Source organism: Thalassophryne amazonica, chromosome 7 (genome assembly GCF_902500255.1).
Source record: "Thalassophryne amazonica chromosome 7, fThaAma1.1, whole genome shotgun sequence".
NCBI classification, from domain to species: domain Eukaryota; kingdom Metazoa; phylum Chordata; class Actinopteri; order Batrachoidiformes; family Batrachoididae; genus Thalassophryne; species Thalassophryne amazonica.
The window spans coordinates 78,396,809-78,414,627 of record NC_047109.1 but is presented as its reverse complement, the minus strand read 5'-3'; positions in this window follow the sequence as shown (position 1 = coordinate 78,414,627).

Here is a 17,819-nt window from a genome sequence, read left to right as displayed (position 1 = left end):
TCAGATAACACATTGACATGTTCCAATATATGTTACACTGCACAAGTGAGATATTTCTAAAAGTATACATTTTTATTAGCATGTTAATTTAAAAATGTTAGATGAATAATCAGTTCTTTTTAGAATTATATATGTTCTTAAAATTCCATCAAGTGTTAACAGTCTGCTCAATAAAAAAATTGATTGATTGATTGATTAAATTTGGATTTCCTCATACGAGCAAAAGGCATACCCTTGAATTTATTTACATGATGTTTTTTCAGTAATTCACAAAATGATTAAAAAGACACAGGAACTCATTTTGGTCTGGACTAAATTGGACTGAACTTATACACCCCCAAAAAGTTTGAAATCCAGAAAATATGTGACAGTAGTTTTGATATCAGGCCAAATTTAGATATTTGTCTTATGTCACAAAGCCAACCCCCTCCCCCCAACTCTGCAATAAACACACGTATTAAAATCGATTCAACAGTTTTTCAGTTATCCCAACAAACATATTGAGCCCAAAATATAATCTCAAAAATGTAGGCTTACAATTTGAAGAAAACAGAATAATACTAAAGGAAAAAAAAATCACTGTGTACGAGGTCTGTCCGTAAAGTATAGGTCCTTTTTATTTTTTTCAAAAACTATATGGATTTCATTCATATGTTTTTACGTCAGACATGCTTGAACCCTCGCGCGCATGCGTGAGTTTTTCCACGCCTGTCGGTGACGTCATTCGCCTGTGAGCACTCCTTGTGGGAGGAGTCGTCCAGCCCCTCGTCGGAATTCCTTTGTCTGAGAAGTTGCTGAGAGACTGGCGCTTTGTTTGATCAAATTTTTTTTCTAAACCTGTGAGACACATCGAAGTGGACATGGTTCGAAAAATTAAGCTGGTCTTCAGTGAAAATTTTAACAGCTGATGAGAGATTTTGAGGTGATTCTGTCGCTTTAAGGACTTTTCACGGTGCGAGACCTCACGCAGCGCTCTCAGGCGGCGTCATCAGCCTGTTTCAAGCTTAAAACCTCCACATTTCAGGCTCTGTTGATCCAGGACGTCGTGAGAGAACAGAGAAGTTTCAGAAGAAGTCGGTTTCAGCATTTTATCCGGATATTCCACTGTTAAAGGAGATTTTTTTTTAATGAAAGACGTGCGGGCGGATTGCAGCGTCGGCTCGCAGCCGCCGCGACGCTCCGCCACAGGAAAAACACCTCTGTTGGAAGCCTTGAGGACAAGTTGAAACATGTCCAGCTGATAAACAATTTCTCATATACTCACTCCACTGAAAGCCATCAAAAGCCAACTGGATTTTAACCAATGGTTATCAACACGGAGGTGTTTTTCCTGTGCCGCCGCACCGCGTCGGCTGCATCCCGACGCGCGGACCCGTCCGCACGTCTTTCATTAAAAAAGTCTCCTTTAACAGTGGAATATCCGGATAAAATGCTGAAACCGACTTCTTCTGAAACTTCTCTGTTCTCTCACGACGTCCTGGATCAATAGAGCCTGAAATGTGGAGGTTTTAAGCTTGAAACAGGCTGATGACGCTGCCTGAGAGCGCTGCACGACGTCTCGCACCGTGAAAAGTCCTTAAAGCGACAGAATCACCTCAAAATCTCTCATCAGCCGTTAAAATTTTCACTGAAAACCAGCTTAATTTTTCGAACCGTGTCCACTTCGATGTGTCTCACAGGTTTAGAAAAAATTTTGATCAAACAAAGCGCCAGTCTCTCAGCAACTTCTCAGACAAAGGAATTCCGATGAGGGGCTGGACGACTCCTCCCACAAGGAGTGCTCACAGGCGAATGACGTCACCGACAGGCGTGGAAAAACTCACGCATGCGCACAGGGGTTCAAGCATGACTGACGTAAAAACATGAATGAAATCCATATAGTTTTTGAAAAAAATAAAAAGGACCTATACTTTATGGACAGCCCTCGTATTTTGCAAATGACATGAGACTTTAAGAAAAAAAAAAAAACCTACATTGTAAATTTGCAATTAAAATGACTGCAGTGAGTTGTGGTCTTATTCACACAACAGTGTTAAATCAACTCCGGAACGTTTTCACCGCGCCGGAAGTGACGTTGCACCCGGTTATTAATTAGAGTGGATCAACACTATTTACAAAAAATTTAACTAATTTAAATTTAAACCAATTTAACTGCCAAATGATCACCGTAACGATTGGTATTTTACTTTATTTAATTTAATTTATTTGTGTTAGTTGTTGATGATGATGTCTTGAATCTATGAACTATATTTAACGTCATGTATTTATTTGGACACCGTCACTGTAAGCCGCGTCTTCATAAATAAGATGGAATATTAAAGTAATTAATACGACTGGAGTGACACACGCACGGACACAGAGCGTGTGCGCCACGCGACCACGTTTGTTATGCGCGCGCTCGTGCACTGCTCACGCGCAGTAGCTGTGACCGCGAACGTGGAATGTCCACGGTGTCCGTCCGATCTGGTTAAAAAGCCGCTGATTCGAACAAAGAAGAAAATCCAACATCACGACACGCGGAATAACGGAAAGAGTGCGTGAGGGTGAGTGCACGTTTCACCGCGCACCACAGACTGATTATTACCCGCTGACATTTGTATTTAGTGCTCCTGAAGGGTTATTAAAAAACAACAACAAAAAAAACAGGTGAACTGTCGAGTGTTAAAAAGCCTAAAAACTGCATCAATTCAAGTTTTTTTGGAAAAATCAGAAAGGTTTTCCTTCTTTTTTTCCTCTCCACACAATAATCCTCAGCTACAGGCTGGAAGAATTACTTTTTGTTTTTAACTGAAGCTACAGAAGCACTAAATAGAATTTATACCTGCTACTTTAAGTTGGGCCAACAATTCGCTTGTGTGTGTGTGTGTGTGTGTGTGTGTGTGCACCTGTGTTATTTATATTGCATAATTTTGCCTTTATTCTTAGTTATATTGTATTCAATGTGTTGTTAATCCAGTAAAAAAAAAAAAAAAAAAGAAAGAAAAGACATACACAACTTTGGCAGTGAACAAACTGAACAGAGGCGGCTTCAGGGCTGGATCCAGAGTGAAAATCTGACAGGTGCATTTTTGCCCAATGATAAAATAAAAATCGTACGCGTCTTGTTATTCAGTAATCTTCATTCTTTTATTTGTATTTTATTTTATTCGTGTATCACATGGCAGTGGACCTTCCCTATAATTTAAAAATAATCAAGTTTTTAGAATTTTGCAGAATTTATTTATTTGCTCCAGAAGAAAAGTAGATCTGCAAATTTACAGTGTAGTTTTTAGAATTTTATAGAATTTATTTTTAATATTTATTCACTCCAGAAGAAAAAAAAAATAGATCTACAAATTTACAGTGCAGATGCCACGTGACAGAATGGGTGCCTTCGTTCGGATACATGTATTTAGTAAATAAATAAAATGTTTTCTGATCTGAAAGTTTGTGTGTGGCATAAATACACTTAAACCAGGCATACTTCCATGATTTATGGACAAATTAAATACTTTTGCAATCAATCCATGTGGCATGTCCGATATCGTCGGCATCAACAATCGACAGTGACTGAGCGAGTGGGGTTTTTTTTCATCGATCGACCAACGATTTTAGTCGGAAAACCACCGAAAATGTAATTTCAGTCATCATAGAATGCCTTTCAAACCACACTATTGTCTGAAAACTTTATAAACCACTCACCGTTTCTTGCTGAAATAACTTGCACAACTTTTTTCCTGGATGCCATGATCATCGACTTGACTGGACTGATGCTATGTTTGTTTTGATCCACCTGTGCGCTGCATTGTGGGATCAAATCAAAAGCTGTGTTCACCGCGGGGACACGTTCAGCACTATTCAGGATTATTCAAGGTTTTCTTTTTTTTAACCAATGGCAAATGATGCGTAAAAAAATCTGACCGATGCAACTGCATCGGTCCAAACCGGTCTGGATCCGAGCCTGGACTTCTTAAAGTGATGGCCAGTAGATAAACCAGTATATTGGGAAAAGTACACACAGCTGATCATATTTCTTCGGACGTCACTGTATCATTAATGTACACAGGAAATTTTGCAGAGTAAAATAAACTCTGCCCTGACTATACATTTAGTCCTAGTCCAAATAGGGTTAAATAAACTCTATCGCAGTGTAAGATAAACTCTACACTCTAAAACATTGCAGCTGCAGATGTTGAACTCAGCTTTATAAGTTGAGTTGTAAAGCTGAGTTCAACATCCAAAACTTGTAAGAGCTCTTTATGTTAAAAAGAGGTAGCAAGTGGACATAACTAAACGAGGCTGCAATGTTTTAGAGTGTATCACAGTGTCAAATAAACTCTATCATGTTGTGAATATCTCTTATTGGAGTGGAAAAACTTGATTTGATAGAGCTGATTTCACACTATAATAGAGTTTATTTAACTCTTGGAGTGGGTTCAGATATTATCCCGTCAGAGTTTATTTTACTCTGTAAAATTTCCCGTGTATCTCTGCATAAAAAGTAGGTTGCTATGCAGTAAATAGTAAGTCCCTTCAGCATATTCATTGATTTTCCACTCAGGGTCGCCACAGCAGATCAGAGGTGAAGCTGCATGTTGATTTGGCCCAAGTTTTATACCGAATGCCCTTCCTGATACAACTATATTGGTGAATGGGCAGGGGTGGGATTTGAACTGGAAACCTCCTGCACTAGAAACAAGCGCACGTGACCACCACATTTGCTTTGTTACTATACAGTGTACATTATATTATTTGGAAACTAAATTCACTGCATTTGTTCCAAAACAATTTTTCCAAAAAGGTTCATGTAAAAATTTTGGCCTTAGATATTTTGAAGAATTGATTAAAAATACACCTTTGTTTTCTATTTATTTATTGGTCATATTATGTTTGACCTTTGGTAACATTGACAGGTCAAACTGAAAATCATAGGTGTTATGACCCTCAGTTACATTTCACCTGCAGAACTGATCTTTAGTTAACACTTTTACAAATGCATATAACTAAATGGATCATAAAAAGAAATAAAAAAATATGGTGATACTAGTGCAATCCCAGTGGATAAATCCACTCTAATTTTTGCCTAAATTGCACAAAATAGAAATACTTGAAATATATATATTTTAGTCAATTTATTAAATTAATGACTTATATAAAATTTACCAAATAACAATAACTAACTACTGATAGATCAGCTATCCTTGATCATTATCACATCCGATATATTTGGCTATAATCTGTTTAATAATTAGTTTTTCCTGTAGCATTCATTGAGACAATACTGGGAAGCATGTTCCAAGGTCTTTCTAAATTATATATATGGATGAGTGAAGATCCAAAATAAATTAAACTTGTGCACTCAATTCTTGTTTTTTAAAGTCATCAACGATGCACAGTGCCCCCAAAAAGTATTGGACCACTTGGTATTTCACAGATTTAAATTTGTTTATGCCATTTCAAATACAATAAATAAATAAATAAAAGACAACAATGCAAAAAATTAAACTTTCTAAAATTATCTTCCTTAAACTCAAACTGAAAGCAAATCTCTACAACTTGATATAAATTAATTAAAAATATAAAAGCCAAGATGATGGGTTGCATAAGTAATGGAACACTTTGGTGTAACACCTGTAAATAAACAGTTTTATTGCCAGTTTTCTTCAGACAAGTCAGGGGATGGATACATGAACATTTCCAAGTCACTGAATGTGTCTTAAACTTTAGTTACATCAGTTTTGAAGAAATACAAACCGTATGGCACTCTAAATCTGTGTTGAGTAGACAGTTCTCAAAAACTGAGTGAGTCTGCAAGAAGGAGAAGAGTGAGGAAAGCCACCAAGACACCCAGACAACCCAGAAGTTACAGGCTTCTGTGGCTGTGATTGGATAGATAGTGCATGTTTTGCATTTTGTATCCCCAGTTATACACCTTCATGATGAAGTGGTATAGAGGAGGATTTTCTTAAAAAGAAGACCTGAAAGTTCAGCTACAATTTGCCAGAAGGTACATCTGAGATGCAAACCTAGATTTGATGTTTTGGTGAAAGAAAATCCTAGGCTAAAACAAATTAATGAAACTGACATGGTGGTGCACGCTGTTATAGTGCACTTGCCTCCAGAGCAGAATACAAGCTGTACCTAATTTTCCTTGTGTTAGAAAAGCCAAATCAACAAGTGAATCCCAAACCAAACCTCCTGTTGTGACCCAGAGCAAAATTGAAAAAGCCCATTAAAATCTAATGAAATTCTTTTACTTTTATTTTTTGTGGAACAAGTCTGGCAACCACAACTACTTACTGTAATTTAACAGTAGCACAGTACTGAAATCTTTTTACAGTAATAACCTGTTGTTGTTTTAGGGGGCACGGTTGCTTAGTGGTTAGCACTGATACCTCACATCAAGAAAGTTGTGGGATCGCTTCCCGCCCTTTCTGTGTGGAGTTTGCATGTTTTCCCCGTGTCTGTGTAGGTTTCCTCTGGGTACTCTAGCTGCTAGTAGTGTGCTGCAAATCAAAACAGAAATTTGTTACACGTAAAGCTGAGTGAAACATGTCATGGAGACATAACAGAGTTTCAGTTCTGATCATGTTTTCTTTGATCTGCAGCACCATGTCTTTGATGTTTCTAGAACATGACTAATATTTCCACAGGTCTAAAAATAATGTTGCTCTTTGATTTTCAGGGCAAAATGCTGCTTGAAAATGTAATCTAATTATCAAAGATAATAAATTACCTGAAGCATATACTTTATGTCCCTTCGGAGTTATTGGACAGAAGTAATGCACGTTGTTTGATTATTTCTGAAGGCAAACTCTTTTTACTTCTTTGTTTGCAAAAGTAGTGGGCACAGTTTAGCTAATCAGCTAAACTAAAGCAATTATCATATTAGCATTATCACAGGTAAAGGACATGTCACACATTGTTTATGTCCCATTTAGCAACACAGCATCAAAGTATTCATGATTGTAAGTCTATCCGTGCACATGCGGTAGTGGTCACTGATGTATTGCCAATTATTCCTCTCGCTGTGAAAGTTAGCAGGTGCATTTCTGGAAAATGTTTTACTCTGCATTTCTCTTCATTTCTCATCATGTGACGTACATTTTAGAAAAAGCAGAAACATCCCAATGGCCAGCAGACAGTGACATGAATGCTGCTATGTCTGATAATGAAGCTTCTGAGCTTTCATTCGAAAGTGAGGCTCAGATTTGCACAGGATGTACAGAGATATTTTTACAGGCTGCCTGAACATGCAGCTGTATTTCTTACACTGGAAAAAGTCAGAAGATGTTATTTTCAGGAGATAATGGACTTTCTACTAACATGCCAGAATCGTGAGAGAACTTGAGGAGCTGACAGCAGAGCTGCAGTCGGACATTATTCTTTGGCCAGCAATCATGTGATCCATGTGTGAGGACTTATATTAGACCTGGACATTGTTCTCCAGCTGGTGATTGTGTGCAATCTGTGTGTGAGGAATTACATTGGACCTTGACATTGTTTTCCAGCTGGCGAATGCACCCGCGATCCGTCCGTGGGGACTTCTTTGGTGGAGTGGACTTTACATATTTAACCTTGGAAATCATTCTACAAGTGGGTGAGTGCCCTGTTCAGTTTTATTTCCCTTTTCTATTTTGTTCTAATCAGTGGAGCTGGTAGGCTTTATTTTAATTTTAATTTGAGAGGTCTGTCAGATTTAGCATCTCGATGTGCGCGAAGCAGCATGCTATTTTAATGTGCACGTGGACCTCTCCGCTGTTTCTCAGGCTGTCTGATCACACATGTATTTTTTAGATTTTACACATTTATGTCGATGACAACACTTACAAGCGTGTACAAAGCTCAGCCTCTTGCAGAAACTGTTTTTAACAGGCTGTGTTTATGACTATTGGCAATGCTAGTATCTTCCCACTAGTCCAGCAGTTAAAGGATAGAATCGTGCACTTTTTTACAAAAGCGCCAAACTTTGTCCATGGACTCTTTAGGTTATATTAAGTCATGTCAAAGCGGGAGACATTTGATTTTAGCCCTGTATCCTGCTTTTTTTAAAAGGGTGTTTGCATGGTTATAATACAGTGTATATTTTGCTATTCATATGACAATACGATTATATGGTTATTATGTAGGGGGCCAGTGATCAAGATTGGACATTGTTAAGCTGTAGAGAATGGCTACTGCAACTAGTGCAAAGCTATACCGAGCTTATGTGATCATGTATCGTCCGTTGTGCAGCATCATACGTCGTCGTACATCCTTATACATTAGCAGGGTGGTATGTTTCAAAATGGAAAGAGGTACAGGACTCATTTCAGGCCTGTAGGGATCTTTAACAGGCCTCTACCTCTGAGACATAAAATTAGGTCACTGTGATCTTCCTAGCATGAAAGCTGTAGAGAGTAGTTCATTAAAAATATTCATGAAACATTTGTGCATATCTAGGAGGTTTGCCAACCAGGTATTTACAATGTTTTCAGTTAAAAAAATATGGTGATAATCGTCTTAATACCAGTAACATAAAATAATAATGATAACAACAACAACAATAATAATAATGGTTATGGCCATAAAAACAAAATTGATTTCTTGTAATTAATAAAAAAGCATTTCTTTCCGTTCAAACACTGTTGTTATTTTAGAGTGTAAATATGTTAGAGTGCATGAGTAGCATCTTTCCTTTGCCCTATGCTCGTAAACAGTTATATTGCATAGGTATATTGATATTCACAATGAGTTAGACAATATTTAGTCACTTCCCTAGATTAACGCTTTTTCTAAGAGTGTAAGCACACTGAGGTACATTCGAAGCATCCCTACTTAGCCTTAATACATTTTTCATAACCTTCAAGTTTATATTATGAACTTAAAAAGACATTTGGATAAGAGTTTGTCATGAATTATATGCTGTAGAAGGCTGAAAATGGTTATTCTCTTAAACCCAAGTTTTTAGAGTGTAGACATTTATGGATTCAATGTCTCCCGATCTTATATACTTCAGGACACTATAAAGTACCTCTGATAAAGTTTTGGTGCTTTTGTATAAAAGTGCATGATTCCCCTAAAATTTGTCCCTTAGCCGCCGGGCTACACAGTGGAGAGCAGCTGCTGCTTCTATCGTGACTGCATCAAAATTAAAAAGGAGCCATCATAATACAACATCACACATATAAACTTTGCAATTAATCTGTGGCTCCGTTCTTAACATTTGCCGTTACTGTACATATTCAAGTGCACGCTGGGATATTTTTCTCAAAGCTACTTAAACGCTGTTGGAAACACTCGGAAAAATGAGTACTCACGAGTACTTTGTTTTTGTCAGTCTCTGTAGCTGTTTGTCGCAAATGCCATATATGAGGTCTTTTAGAAAAGTATCGGACCTTTTTATTTTTTTCAAAAACTATATGGATTTGAATCACATGCGATTACATCAGACAAGCTTGAACCCTCGTGGGCATGCGAGAGTTTTTTCACGCCTGTCAGTTACGTCATTCGCCTGTGGGCTGGCTTTGAGTGAGGAGTGGTCCACCCCTCCCGTCAGAATCTCTTTGTCTGAGAACTTCCTGAGAGACTGACGCTTTGCTTGATCAAAATGTTTTCAAAAACTGTGAGGCACAACACCAGGTGTTGAGGAAAAACACCTCTGTTGGAAGCCTTAAGGACAAGTTGGAACATGTCCAGCTGTTAAACAATTTCTCAGATACTCACTCAACTGAAAGCCATCAAAAGCCGCCTGGTTTTTACAAATGTTATCAACACGGAGGTGTTTTTCCTGTGCCGCCGCACCGCGCCGGCTGCGTCCCGACGCGCGGACCCGTCCGCACGGACCCGTCCACACGTCTTTCATTAATAAAATCTCCTTTAACAGTGGAATGTCCGGATAAACTGCTGATCCCGACCTCTTCTGAAAGTTCTCTGTTCTCTCACGACGTCCTGGGTCAACAGAGGCTTAAATTTGGAAGCTTTCAGCTCGAAACAGGCAGACAGCGGCGGCTCAGGGCGCTTCGCGACGTCCCGCTCCATGGGCAGTCCTTAAAGCGACAGCAACAGTCCATAATCTCTCATCAGCTGTTAAAATTTTCACAGAAACCAGCTGAATTTCTTGAATGGTGTCCACTTCGATGTGCCTCACAGGTTTTGAAAAAATTTTGATCAAGCAAAGCGCCAGTCTCTCAGGAAGTTGTCAGACAAAGAGATTCCGACGGGAGGGGTGGACCACTCCTCACTCAAAGCCAGCCCACAGGCGAATGACGTAACCGACAGGCGTGAAAAAACTCACGCATGCGCACGAGGGTTCAAGGTTGTCTGATGTAATCGCACGTGATTCAAATCCATATAGTGGGATAAAGTTACGGGCCAGAGACTGTGGGTGTGGCCAAAAGTCTGTGGGTGTGACCAAAGGTCCAAGAAATGTTCTTTCACCACAATGGTTTTCCACTCGTAGATACTCTAACAGAACTTGCCTGCTTTTTATGTGCACACATTTTTAAACTATATAAATTATAACAACACCTCTATGAACACCTATATAAAAGCCTCCAATATATGGAGGTCAGCAGGTCAGAGCGTCCACCTCCCATTGCAGAGATGGTGAGCTTGCATCCTGAGTGAAGCAAGTGGGAGGAGTCAAACACAACGCAGAGACGAGAGAGGGTACGAGCTGGTACAGACACATTTAGACAAACAAACCCATTCACACTCTCACCCCACCTACAGCTAATTTAGAGCCCCCAATTCAAGTAACCTGTGTGTTTTTGGAAGTGAGAAGAAGCACCTGGAGGGAGCTCACGCAAACATGGAGAGAACATGCAATCTCCCCAAAGAAAAGATCAGTTCGAAAGTGAACCTGGGACATTCTCACTGTAAGGCAACAGTGCACACCATTAAGTCACAGTGCTGCCTTACAAATGAAATATTATTTACTATTGTGCTATTGTACATTTATTCTAGAAAAAATTCATTTCATGTATAGTTAAACCATTACTGTAATATTGCATTACAAATGGTTAGATTTTTTTCTTCTACTATAAATCTGTGGGTTCCCCAAGACATAGCCAACCTATACACAAGTGTTGTGAGTGCTGTAAGGAGTGGGGGCAGAAACTGAGTTTTTCCCAGTGAAAACTGGCTTTCATCAGGTATTATAGGTGTTGTTGCTCCTACACTGTTAAATCCTTGCTTGGGTTTGTGATTATCCTGGTTTGAGAATTACAACAAAAATATAAACGCAACACTTTTGGTTTTGCTCCCATTTTGTATGAGATGAACTCAAAGATCTAAAACTTTTTCCACATACACAGTATCACCATTTCCCTTAAATATTGTTCACAAACCAGTCTAAATCTGTGATAGTGAGCACTTCTCCTTTGCTGAGATAATCCATCCCACCTCACAGGTGCGCCATATCAAGATGCTGATTAGACACCATGATTAGTGCACAGGTGTGCCTTAGACTGTCCACAATAAAAAACCCACTCTGAAAGGTGCAGTTTTGTTTTATTGGGGGGGGATACCAGTCAGTATCTGGTGTGACCACCATTTGCCTGATGCAACACATCTCCTTCGCATAGAGTTGATCAGGTTGTCAATTGTGGCCTGTGGAATGTTGGTCCACTCCTCTTCAATGGCTGTGCGAAGTTGCTGGATATTGGCAGGAGCTGGTACACGCTGTCATATACGCCGGTCCAGAGCATCCCAAATATGCTCAATGGGTGACATGTCCAGTGAGTATGCCGGCCATGCAAGAACTGGGACATTTTCAGCTTCCAAGAATTGTGTACAGATCCTTGCAACATGGGGCCGTGCATTATCCTGCTGCAACATGAGGTGATGTTCTTGGATGTATGGCACAACAATGGGCCTCAGGATCTCGTTACGGTATCTCTGTGCATTCAAAATGCCATCAATAAAATGCACCTGTGTTCTTCGTCCATAGCAGACGCCTGCCCATACCATAACCCCACCGCCACCATGGGCCACAACATAGACATCAGAAAACCGCTCACCCACACGATGCCACACATGCTGTCTGCCATCTGCCCTGAACAGTGTGAACCGGGATTCATCCGTGAAGAGAACACCTCTCCAACATGCCAAACGCCAGCGAATTTGAGCATTTGCCCACTCAAGTCGGTTACGACGACGAACTGGAGTGAGGTCAAGACCCCGATGAGGACGACGAGCATGCAGATGAGCTTCCCTGAGACGGTTTCTGACAGTTTGTGCAGAAATTCTTTGGTTATGCAAACCGATTGTTTCAGCAGCTGTCCGAGTGGCTGGTCTCAGACGATCTTGGAGGTGAACATGCTGGATGTGGAGGTCCTGGGCTGGTGTGGTTACACGTGGTCTGCGGTTGTGAGGCTGGTTGGATGTACTGCCAAATTCTCTGAAACGCCTTTGGAGACGGCTTATGGTAGAGAAATGAACATTCAATACACGAGCAACAGCTCTGGTTGACATTCCTACTGTTAGCATGCCAATTGCACGCTCCCTCAAATCTTGCGATATCTGTGAGATTGTGCTGTGTGATAAAACTGCACCTTTCAGAGTGGCCTTTTATTGTGGGCAGTCTAAGGCACACCTGTGCACTAATCATGGTGTCTAATCAGCATCTTGATATGGCACACCTGTGAGGTGGGATGGATTATCTCAGCAAAGGAGAAGTGCTCACTATCACAGATTTAGACTGGTTTGTGAACAATATTTGAGGGAAATGGTGATATTGTGTATGTGGAAAAAGTTTTAGATCTTTGAGTTCATCTTATACAAAATGGGAGCAAAACCAAAAGTATTGCGTTTATATTTTTGTTGAGTGTAAGATCCAAGCTTTCAATGACTTCTGGGACTCGGTCATCAAAGGTGTATCTGGGTTTGTCAAATGTCATTTATCTCTGCAGTGAAATTCATGTGTCTGGATCCTTAGCCTTTGAGATTAAGAAATGGCTGAGAAGAGCTTATGGAGTCATGACATTCTACAACAGAGGTGTTTCAAAATGCTAATACCTTTGCAGGAGAATGAAGGTCCCAGTCTTTAGAGTCTCACTGCTTCCTGTCTTACTGTGTGGCTGTGAGACTTGGATGTGAACAAGTGACCAAAGGCAAGAACTAGATGTCTTTGGTACTTGCTCTCTTTGCAGGATCCTTGGGTTCTGCTTCAATAACTTGATTAAGTAACCATCCATTTGGATGGTTACTTAAGGAGGATGAGGATTTTCAGTTGCATTGTGAGGAAACATCAATTTTGGTATTTTGGTCTTGCAGCCCATTTCTCTGGACATTATCCAGCATGCAATTGCCTCAGTGTTGAGGATAGCACTGGTTGGGGAAGGCCAAAGGGACACGCACATTTCATCTGGCTGCAGCACATAGATAGTACTTTTGAGAGGCGGGCATTGATCAGGCATCTGCCAGGGTGGTTGCATCCATGATCCAGGGTGGTTCCATTGTGTGGTGGAAGCTGGTCAATGCCCATGCTCCCAGACCTGTCTTGATTTGATTGTTTAGATGCATCTATAAGTCTTACATCATTATCTCATGTTTAATTGGACTTTGCTTTTGATGTGGCTGCATCTATTATTGTAGCTCTGGATGTCTTTCTTTGTGATGCAACTATTATCAAATCAGTATGTCAGTATTGATCTGTTTGCTAAATACAACATTCTTCTTCGGTGCTGTGCGGTTTCTGTGCATCTGTTAAATATTTATTGTTATAGTGTATTGTATGTGTTGAACACAACTGTCTATTTTAGGTTCAGGACAGAGAAATGTGACGTGAACAGAGAGACTCGATCTCTGCCCTGGTTTCTAACCTCCACTGATCAATATCAAATATTGATGTCTCCATATTTGCATGTGGCATCATCATGCAGAATGCCAGATCAGTGTGCATTCTGTGCACGGTGTTAAATTGTCTTTCTGAAGCCGTTCAACCAAATCTATAAACATAACCCATCGCAGATCTTTCCTGGCTCACGTGTAGGTGAGCAACAACAACCAAGAAGTGAGAAGAAATTATCGAGTTCTGACTGTTCTAGATTTTCCCAAGATTTTCACATTATCTTTTGTTCTCAGAAAATAGCATATGCACACGCACGAGAGTGTGGGGAGGAGGTTATGAGGAAAGTTAATTCAGTGGCCTTTTCAATAACACTGAGAATATATTCCCTGAAAAACTAATCTAGCTACACAACACTTTAATATAGTCAGATAATCTGGATTGAAAGAGGAGAGTGAGAGTCATACACAGAGAAAATGCGCAGAGATTCACTTGTGAAAGAAGAGGGAGATAAATTGTGAAACTGGATTAGAAGTCTACAAACTTTGCTCTGCTGATTTCTTATACAGTGCAACTGTCAAGGGTGATTGCAGCACTCAGAGGCATTCATCTATGTTTTTACACGAGTATGACCAAGATTGTACACTTTCTTTGAGAGAGAGAGAGAGTGAGAGTGAGTGTGAGTGTGTGTGCAGCAGCTGTTTCAACCCCCAAATTAGACAGACCTCTGGCTGAATTTGAACAATATAATCAGTATTAGGGCCCCTTCACACATAGTGCGAAGTTTGGTCGACGTCTGGTCAAAAACGGCGAAACAGCGCAAAACAGTTTGAATTTGCGCACCACAAAACATCATGCCGACAGGCAGGCGTGTACAAGCCCGGTGCGAGAGTTCATGCACGCAGTGGTGTCTGCAAGGTGAACTACATGATCGCGCCGCTTATGTGGAATAAATTAAAAAATAAAAACCAGCCGGTACCTGTGGGACCGCATCGCGCCACTCATGTGGAATTAAAAAAAAAAAAACATACCACCCACGGTACTTGAACTTGTGCCTTCCAAAATCTCTGATTGCCAGTCAGAGACTTTACCACTAAGCTATAGAGCTATCCTTTGAAAGCTGAGGGAATCTGCCTCATATCAGGAAGGACATGGAAGTATTACAAAAAAAATATTTAAATCACACACCATATAAAAGCACCGCATTTATCAAGTGAGCAATACAAATATGATCCGTCTGTTCCTCAATAGATGACCCATGGTCACAGACATACAGTCATGAAATGACATGAATGAGAAGCAGTGTGCTCATGTTCACAACTACTGGTCCAGTGTGTCTAGTTGGCTGCGCGCATGTCCTGCCTGGCATGCGTGTCTTGTGGACGGTGCTCTACAGCACAGACACCGCATCATGGGGAACAGAGCTCACGTGGGTGATGTGATGGTCAGATTGCCCATTGCATGTTCTAACCTGACGGTCCATTTCAACCTAGCAGGCTATCAGTGTCCGCTCCGTGCGCGCACTCGCTGACTGCAGCTTGTTGCCACGGCAATATATGTTTTTAATTATGTCCACGTAAATACAGCAATCAGACACACGCGCCTCACAGTGGACAGTTGTTAGTCCATGTCTGTCCAAACATAGTAGGTGGAACACAGTAGCTGGAATGTCCAGAATGACGGATCACCACAGCCGCTTCTGTCATAGCACACGTCCTGTCAGTTCTCAGCACACACACCAAAGCCACTGGTGTGGAACATAGACAAATTTCTCTGCCAGTACGACAGTGGTTGCCTGCAGTCTGCTGTCGTGTGAAGAGTGCAACTGGCCACACATTTTCTAAGTGTCATGGGAGTGATGTTAGATGTTCGTACCTGCCGCGAGAGGGTGCGATGGGTTTGCACAGTGCGCACTCTGTCTTTCAGCCGCTGGTGTGTGCAAATAGTTGTAGCAACAGGTGTACGAGGTGTTGAAGGCAGGGGCGAAATTACACGGGTTGCACACTTTTCCTGCATCATGCGCACTTTGTCCAAACTTCACACTATGTGTGAAGGGGCCCTTAAGTTTGTAGACTCTCTCAAATGTCATAAAACTGTCAATCTCTACAAGGAACTTTTTAAAAGAGAATTAATGTTGAATAATCCCTTAAAAAAAAAAAAACAACTGACATGGGGATTAAAATGGCTGTTATGCTGTTTGAACCCCCATGTCAGCAGTTTATTGCCGCTTATTAGACGTGGAGCATCTCTGTGATGACTCAGATATATATATACACATATATATACACTCAACAAAAATATAAACGCAACACTTTTGGTTTTGCTCCCATTTTGTATGAGATGAACTCAAAGATCTAAAACTTTTTCCACATACACAGTATCACCATTTCCCTCAAATACTGTTCACAAACCAGTCTAAATCTGTGATAGTGAGCACTTCTCCTTTGCTGAGATAATCCATCCCACCTCACAGGTGTGCCATATCAAGATGCTGATTAGACACCATGATTAGTGCACAGGTGTGCCTTAGACTGCCCACAATAAAAGGCCACTCTGAAAGGTGCAGTTTTATCACACAGCACAATGCCACAGATGTCGCAAGATTTGAGGGAGCGTGCAATTGGCATGCTGACAGCAGGAATGTCAACCAGAGCTGTTGCTCGTGTACTGAATGTTCATTTCTCTACCATAAGCCGTCTCCAAAGGCGTTTCAGAGAATTTGGCAGTACATCCAACCAGCCTCACAACCGCAGACCACGTGTAACCACACCAGCCCAGGACCTCAACATCCAGCATGTTCACCTCCAAGATCGTCTGAGACCAGCCACTCGGACAGCTGCTGAAACAATCGGTTTGCATAACCAAAGAATTTCTGCACAAACTGTCAGAAACCATCTCAGAGAAGCTCATCTGCATGCTCGTCGTCCTCATCGGGGTCTCGACCTGACTCCAGTTGGTCGTCGTAACCGACTTGAGTGGGCAAATGCTCACATTCGCTGGCGTTTGGCACGTTGGAGAGGTGTTCTCTTCACAGATGAATCCCGGTTCACACTGTTCAGAGCAGATGGCAGACAGCGTGTGTGGCGTCGTGTGGGTGAGCGGTTTTCTGATGTCAATGTTGTGGATCGAGTGGCCCATGGTGGTGGTGGGGTTATGGTATGGGCAAGCGTCTGTTATGGACGAAGAACACAGGTGCATTTTATTGATGGCATTTTGAATGCACAGAGATACCGTGACGAGATCCTGAAGCCCATTGTTGTGCCATACATCCAAGAACATCACCTCATGTTGCAGCAGGATAATGCACGGCCCCATGTTGCAAGAATCTGTACACAATTCTTGGAAGCTGAAATTGTCCCAGTTCTTGCATGGCCGGCATACTCACCGGACATGTCACCCATTGAGCATGTTTGGGATGCTCAGGCCACAATTGACAACCTGATCAACTGTATGCGAAGGAGATGTGTTGCATGAGGCAAATGGTGGTCACACCAGATACTGACTGGTATCCCCCCCAATAAAACAAAACTGCACCTTTCAGAGTGGCCTTTTATTGTGGACAGTCTAAGGCACACCTGTGCACTAATCATGGTGTCTAATCAGCATCTTGATATGGCACAACTGTGAGGTGGGATGGATTATCTCGGCAAAGGAGAAGTGCTCACTATCACAGATTTAGACTGGTTTGTGAACAACATTTAAGGGAAATTGTGATATTGTGTATGTTGAAAAAGTTTTAGATCTTTGAGTTCATCTCATACAAAATGGGAGCAAAACCAAAAGTGTTGTGTTTATATTTTTGTTGAGTGTACATACATGGATTCATCATCCAACCTTACACACCTAACATTTAGTATCTTAGTATTTATCATAATATGATGAATTTTGTCACCTTTATAATGGTTAACACATTTCTTTTACAAGTATAAACCTGTAATATGCAGAATTGTAAAGCAGAGCATGTGGATCCGTGGGATAGAACTACCAATAAGTAGACCTGGGTTCGACTCCAGATCATGTTACACTTCTGTCCTTAGAGAAAACACATCATCTGCATCGTCCCAGTCCA